Raw genomic sequence first — 7,564 nt, 5'->3', positions numbered from 1 at the left:
CTGTTTTGTAATACATGTTTATTGTAACATAATTTTAGGTGCGCGCATGGTCTATTTATTAAACCGTATTTATTTGTTGTGCGATCTTATAGCCTATTTATTTTATTTATAAACCATATTTGTCATAGCCTAGGTAAATATTTTCAAAACCCTGATATTTTAAATAATAATAATAATCTAATATTGTTTAATATCATTTTCTCTTAAAAAAAAAAATTATTAAAGTGGTTTCGTCCCTTCTGTATTTCTTTATATATTTTCCGAGACCAGATCACTGAAATTATGGATTATTTCAGGTCTGTTTTTAAATGTTTTTTTATTATTATTATTTTGTCCAACAGTGCTTTGACTATTAAAAACTTTAAAATGAGGCTCAATAAAGTGTAGCAGCAATCCAAATGAACTGTAACGAAAGAGTACTCGCGCTTACTTTGTTGCTTTTATTTTAACACCAGGCTATTAAATTATTACACTCATAAACATGGTTTCAATACATGGTTAAGCCAAATACGGACAAACCCAACGTTTGGTTTAAATTAACCTAATTGTTTAGATTAATTTAAACCAACAGTCATTTGATCTTGAAACAACCTTTCCTTTTTATGCTATTTTGAATTGCTTACGATGCATAATTCAATAAAAAGCAGCCTATTTGCTTACTCATATCTCATATTTTTCTTGCCCAAAAGAAAAATATTTTAAAGTGCTTAGCGACTTTTGTTTAAACAAAAGCAAGTTTCTATTCTAGTAATTTCATCGATGAATAACAAACACATCTGCAGGTGCTCACTCATTTTAAAGCAACCCTTAATTCTTTACAATATAACAATAACTTTCAAATTAAAAATGAGTAACATTCTTTTCATTTTAATAAAATCTAAAGTTCACAATTTAAATATAATAATTTTTTAAAAACGTATTATTGCAAAACAAAAAACATGCAGCCCACGACGACATCGTTTAAATCTTATGAATAAAAGTAATGTCCTTAAGTCTTAAAATTGGCGACAATCAATCGCATCACGATGAGAGGTCGATGAAAAATACATGTTGAGATGAGGAGGGATGACTCACTTGTAACACAACACAATGTGCAGTAAGGAAGAGAGGACTTACACACCCCTACAAACACTCCCCTCCGCAAAGGCTGAGCTCTGCTTAACCTCTGGCAAACGGACTCAAAGAAAGCCAATATTATTGGAGACCACAACTACAACCTGAGATAGACCTCAGCTGGACGTCTTCACCTTCAGACTGGATATGTGAAAACAAACGAATCCTGTATTATATTGTTATCACTCAGTCAATTTTTAGCCCTGACTTTTAACCAGGGCGCGTGGCCATTCATAACCATTTGCACAATACTTACAATAACAGTAATAGACAGTGACGAAGATTTTAATTCCACAGCGGCTCGACTTCGGCCTCTGAAAAATATGGTGTGACGCGACGCGCGCCTCACATCCAGACGCTTTAATGGTCTTAGATGAAACATTAAATTAGCGCATTAATAACGAGAGCACTAACCCATTTATCTGTAGTAGAGGAACATGAAAATACAAGAAAGAGGTGTTGAAAATCAAATGCTGATTTAAAACAAATAAAATCGTATAAAATTTTTATTTTGTCATGTAGATTGTGACCTGAATTTATCATATTATATGAAACTAGTTTTGTTAGGAACACAGGTTTGGTTTTGTATTAAAACAATTTGTGATATACCAGCATTAAGATATACCATTTATATGACATTCAAAGTGACTTAAAATGCATTCAATACATGCTTTTTCTTGGATCAAACCCATGACCTTTGCACTTTAAAGCAATATATCAAAATTAAATTAAATTAAACGTTTTGCTCAAAAATTACAGTATTAGTGGCAGCTGTTTGTCAGTAACTTACTGTAAATTTAAATGTATGTTATTTACACAACAGTTTGTTCTAAGATAAAAAAATTAAAAAGTCTTTATCTTTATAGAATAAAACCAAAATAAAACCTTCATGCAATGCATTCTGGGAACCAAAATCTGAATGAAAAAAAGTTTGATGAGAATTTCTGGTTCCCAGAATGCTTTGCATGAGGCTGTTGATTTATAGTTATATTTATAGTTTTATTTCGTAAAGATAAAGATTTGTTAATGTTTAATGTTTATTTAACTCTGCACAAACTGTTATGTAAATAACATAAATTTAAATCTACAGTAAGTTACTGGCAAACAGCTGCGAAACAACAGCACATTTTTTACAGGAAATTGTTCTGTGTACAAAATACGCATGGCAAAAATGTTGGCACTGTTTTATCACACGAGTCAGTTGGTGGTGTCCTTGAAAGTTTTTTTCATGTATGATGACTTTAAAGGTTATCTACTCTGCTTCTAGTCTTTGCCAGTTGCGTTTGCTTTCATAGCAACAGTTACACACACAAACATTAGCAGTGCAAGTCAGACAACGCTGAAGCATATTGCAAATCTGAGGTCACTGTTGCAATAAACTTTACACTGTGAAAAAGCAACCCCCTTCCCAACATAATCATTTGGACAATCAGCATATAGATGAATTGCCACATAAATATAAACAGTCACTTGCTTCTAATGTCCCAAAACCATTACGTTCTTTAAAAAGAATAAGAAGAGGCCACGTTCAGACACGCCGTCTCAGAAGCCGTGCTATCGAGAGGTCATAATAAAACCCGCTAAATCTGCAATACGTCACGTTGCCAGTTTAGTACATAGCGTCCATCGCTTAACCAATTAGCTGAGATCCGTCTTTATTTGTCAAACGTTTAGGCCTCGGTGTAGCCGGAAACGTCGTCCGAAGAGCAGGACGTGGCTAAGCAGAGGCAGTTCTCATTAAATTGATGAGCTGAGATCTGGTCCTACTTCACCATCTGGAATTGTAGTCTGGGGTTCTGCTGAAAGCTGCTGACCCAAGATTCAACTCTTCAACTCGGGGAAGAGAAGCGCGAGGAAAAGAAAAAGCCAGTCTTGTCAGCAGAAGTCACTGTGTCAAAGTCCTGTATCTTGTCATCAAGCTCAAGAGCTTTGGATGGGGGCAGCACGATCCAAATGGTAGATGAAAGTTACCACCAGTCTAGTCTCATGTACCCATCCCTCAATATGTCAATGACTTGTGATAATTTGTCAAGCGGCCGTAGGCTGTTTTGGTTGCTTGTTGAAGCCGAAATGGTTTGACTGATGCGCAAAAACATGAAAATGTTTGGCTTCAATTAGGCCGAATTCGACGCTACTGAGAAAGTAATGAGTTTTAGTTAGCGCTAGGTCTCACCTCATCTTCTTAGCTCAACTCCCTCATACACACTTGAACACACAGTACACCCACTCCTTGCTATTTCTGCTCCGAAAAAAGCATAGGTTCCCCCGAGAGACCGGGGAAATTCTGTAGATGTCCAATGCCGCTTTTCTAAAACAACAGCGGAGATAAAGTATTGCTCCCCTGGCTATTGAAATGCATTTTTCCACTTAACAAACAACAAATTATCTTAAAATCAAACCTAGCCGACTCTTACCCAAGTACTCGGCAGGCTCAAGAAAAACACAGTGGTCCAAGTGACCCTGAAAATATTTTGTTTTTCCAAAGCCTGCTATTGCATCAAAGAGATCAAACTTCAAGGTAGAACCTCTACCGACTTCATTTGTACAGCAGACTAATTGATAGCCCCAGATGATTTCCCCTTGTTTGATGAATCTCTCCTGGAGCCCTCGGAGAGCATTTCAAGGAAATGAGAAATGTTACTGCTCACCCATGACAAAGGAGACCAAAGTTTGAATATGCTTGTGGAGTCTTGTGCTAACAGATTCGCTCCAAGCCGCGATTTATTGTAAACATAAGAAGACCTGTGATTAAAGTCGTAAGTAATGAAGTGGACAGCTCTGAGGACGACGGACAACAAATGTAACGGATATCGACGCTGACAGGGAACATGCTATCTTTGTCAAATAAATAACAGCTCTGTTAGCCGCAGATGTGTGGTGAAATGACTCATCTTCATCCTTATCAGCGGGGGGCTTCGGCGAAAGGCGGTCAATGCTACATGCTTGGATATGAAATTGTCCTTGTCTGCTTCATAACAATGCCTCACTGTTCAAAGTGTCTGTGTGCATAAATCCATATCCAGTGTGACTAACCTGATTTTTTTTTCTCTTTCTCTGCACACACACACAGAAACATGCACAGGTTCGTTATCACTTTTTGTTATTTTTTGTCTCCCCACAGAGATTCATCCAGAATTAAAGAAAAATTCACAGGCACTGATTCAAATTTTAAATAATGCCTAGGTGACTACGATGATAAAAGCACAAATATTAAAGAATAATAAAAAAAGAAGAGGGTGGCTAAAAAAGTGGCCACTGTCACCCCCATGACTCTTATCTGCAGAAATTCTGTGCATAAGCCCGCCTGACCCAAATGCCAAGTCCAAAAAAACAACAATATACAGGTGTCCTTGTCTACACTCGCAGAAAGAAAGGTACAAAAGCTGTCATTGGGGCTACCTTTCAAAAAGTATATCTTACCTAGCACAGCCCATTTTGAGTGGGGGTGAAAAGGTGATGTATCCCTTCAAATTAATATAAGTCTGGCATTTTTTGGTCTAGAAGCCTAATTTTGGTCTTGTTTTAAAGAAGACACTTTCAATTTTTTTTACAGAAGTGTCTGGGGGTGAAAATATTAAATAAGAAAAAAAATCTTATCTTATAACGGTTTAAATTTATTGTAATAAATAAAATATTGCAATTTAGTATTATTTTATACATAAAACTATCTAAAGACGCTAGGTTTGTTTTGGTTTGCTGCATAATCTTGTCACAAATGAATAAATTACAGTCACTGCATTATTATTACTGCTAAAAGGTTTGGAAATATGAAAACTACATTCTTAGACCTCTTCAACAATATATATTTTTTCACGACAGATTAACATTTACATGAAAAATTTTGAAGTAAACTTAGGTGTCCCATTCACGGGACAGTGCCAGTTAACAAGTTAAAGGGCCAATATTATGCCAGTTTTGTCAGTGGCGGCTGGTGACTTCTTTTTTTGAAGCGCACGATGCGAAGTTCGTCACAACATGTATGTAGCTTGTCATGTGTGTGGTTCGTCATTTCAAAATATGTGTTCTGCGCTTTGAGAGATTGTGTGTGCATCACGTGTCATGCCAAAATAAGTGCCTGCTGCCTTGAACTTGAAAAGAGACGCTCGCGTTTGCCTTATACTCGCACAATCTCATGCGTAATCAGAGTTTACTGTTAAAGGAGTGTCTTGCGTGTATTTAGGGAATGTGAGCGTCTTTTTTTTAATCATAAACGGTTTTGACGCGTGTGCACCAGGCACTTATATTGACAAAACACGTGATGCACACAGGATCTCTCCACACGCATGACACATATTTTGGAAAAGGGAACGACACACGTGACAATCCGAACACTTATTTTGAATTAGCGCATCCTCAGAAGAGCAGTCACGAGCCGCCACTGCTATATGTGTCCATAAAGTTTCAACTCAAAATACCGCACATTTGTTAAAGCATGTGCAAAATCCCCCTAATTGGGCGGGAGCAAAAAAAAGTGCTGTTTTTTGTGTGCATCTTTAAATGCAAATGAGCTACTGCTTTCGGTTAATAAATCGATCTGGTTCCTGTAAATACATTCTGGGACAATAGTATCTTTACCTGCAGTAGTGCTACAACGTGCTAACAAACACATTCAGAAAAGCTTTTGGGCAAAGTTAACCAATCAGTGGATATTGGCGGGGCTTTGTTAATGTGACATCACATTAACAAGAGAATCAAAACAGCATGCCTAATGAGACTCTGGTTAAAAGGGGATTAAAAAAGAAGTGGGTAGATTTATTTCATAGTGTGGTTGAGTTCACACATGCCAACACACATTTATATCCAAACACTTTGAAAAAGTGGATTTTGCATAATATGGGCCCTTTAAAGGATACCCGTCCAGTCACAGCTTTTGTACTTTTTTCTGACATTATATTATATTTTGTAAATTTACAAAGACATTGTCTGTAAGGATACATTAATTTTTTCATCTTTACTGTGATGACCCAGTAACGGCAGCTAACCTGGCAACACAGTACATGATACCTTGATTGAAACATTTACATACAGTAGCATTGCCACTTCATTTAGGACCACATTTAACTGCTCAAAAAAATTAAGTATCTTAAAAATTGCTTTTAGATAACAATACACATCAGTGGCGGCGCGTGGCTGCTCTTCTGATGCTGCGTTTACACCAACCGCGTTAGAGGCGGCAAGCACGAGTGATTTCAATGTTAAGTCAATGTGAAGACGTGTTGATGCATGCCTGGAGGTCCCATGGTAGATGCGTTTCCGCCTCATTCGCACGTCTAGTCTAGTTTCACGCGAATTTGCGTCTGACGCCCAAGTTGGAAAATTTGAACTTTGGCGGATTTTTGCGCCGCGTTAACCAATCAGGAGCCACGCCCGGAGTCACTCATTCAGCGTGAAGGCTTGATATTGTCTGTGAGCAGTCACCCGGAGCTATACGACACAAGTTCTAATTTCTATAGAGACAGGAATAAAAAGGACCTCGCTTGGAAGAGTGTCAGTGAGGACACTGGGCAACCTGGTAAGTTGTAAATACACATTTCACTTTTGAGTCACATGATGTTTATTGACCTGCGTCGTTTATTTTACCCCTATAGTAAGGTGACTAAATACAAATCGGTAACTCTCTCGATAATGCACAATCAACATCAGCCATCCTGCAAACAGAGAACCGCATAGCACTTGCCCCTCCCACAAGAAGCAGATTTTGCCTCTGACGCACGTCTACTTCGCGATTTTGACACCTAAAACGCAATTGGTGTAAACGCAGCATAAGGGGTGCAAATGCAAAATAAGTGTTCGGAGTGTCATGTGTGTTGCTCGTGTTTTCAAAATATGTGTTTGTTGCGTCATGTGAACCATGTGCATCACCATGTGTTTTGTCAAAATAAGTGCCTCATAAACCCTTTAGACGTGTCTGCAGAAGGGACTTATTTTGACAAGACATGTGACCCACATAGGATCACTCGACGCGTCAAACACATATTTTGAAAATACGAACCACACACATGACGAGCTACTTACATGTTGTGAAGAACTTCGCATCGTGTGTCAACTACAATCCTGTAAAAACTTTGATTTTAAGTGCCCTGTCTTAATATGGATATGGCCCTCTTGTGCTCCACAAGGCCCGAGCTGTTAAGAGATGCTATTAAAATAACACATGCAGGTGGCTTTGCATTTGTGGCAAACTGCAGATAAGCCAAAGGCTGAGAATCGTCTGAGATCAACAGAGGTATTTAAAACCCTGGCTCGCCTTCAAAACGCCTGAACGCCGAGATATTCACAATTTAAGCGGATGCGGGAAACCGTCCAACGTTACCTAAACACAGAGGCTTTCAGAGACATCAGGCAGCAAGGGTATCAGCCAGAGTGGTACGGCCAGCTGCAAGGCCATTAATTAATTCATTTTGGTATGCACGCGCTGGAACAACCTTGAACATGTGTGGAAGAGAGAAGA

Source organism: Paramisgurnus dabryanus, chromosome 23 (genome assembly GCF_030506205.2).
Source record: "Paramisgurnus dabryanus chromosome 23, PD_genome_1.1, whole genome shotgun sequence".
Taxonomy (NCBI): domain Eukaryota; kingdom Metazoa; phylum Chordata; class Actinopteri; order Cypriniformes; family Cobitidae; genus Paramisgurnus; species Paramisgurnus dabryanus.
This window is presented reverse-complemented; position numbering follows the sequence as displayed.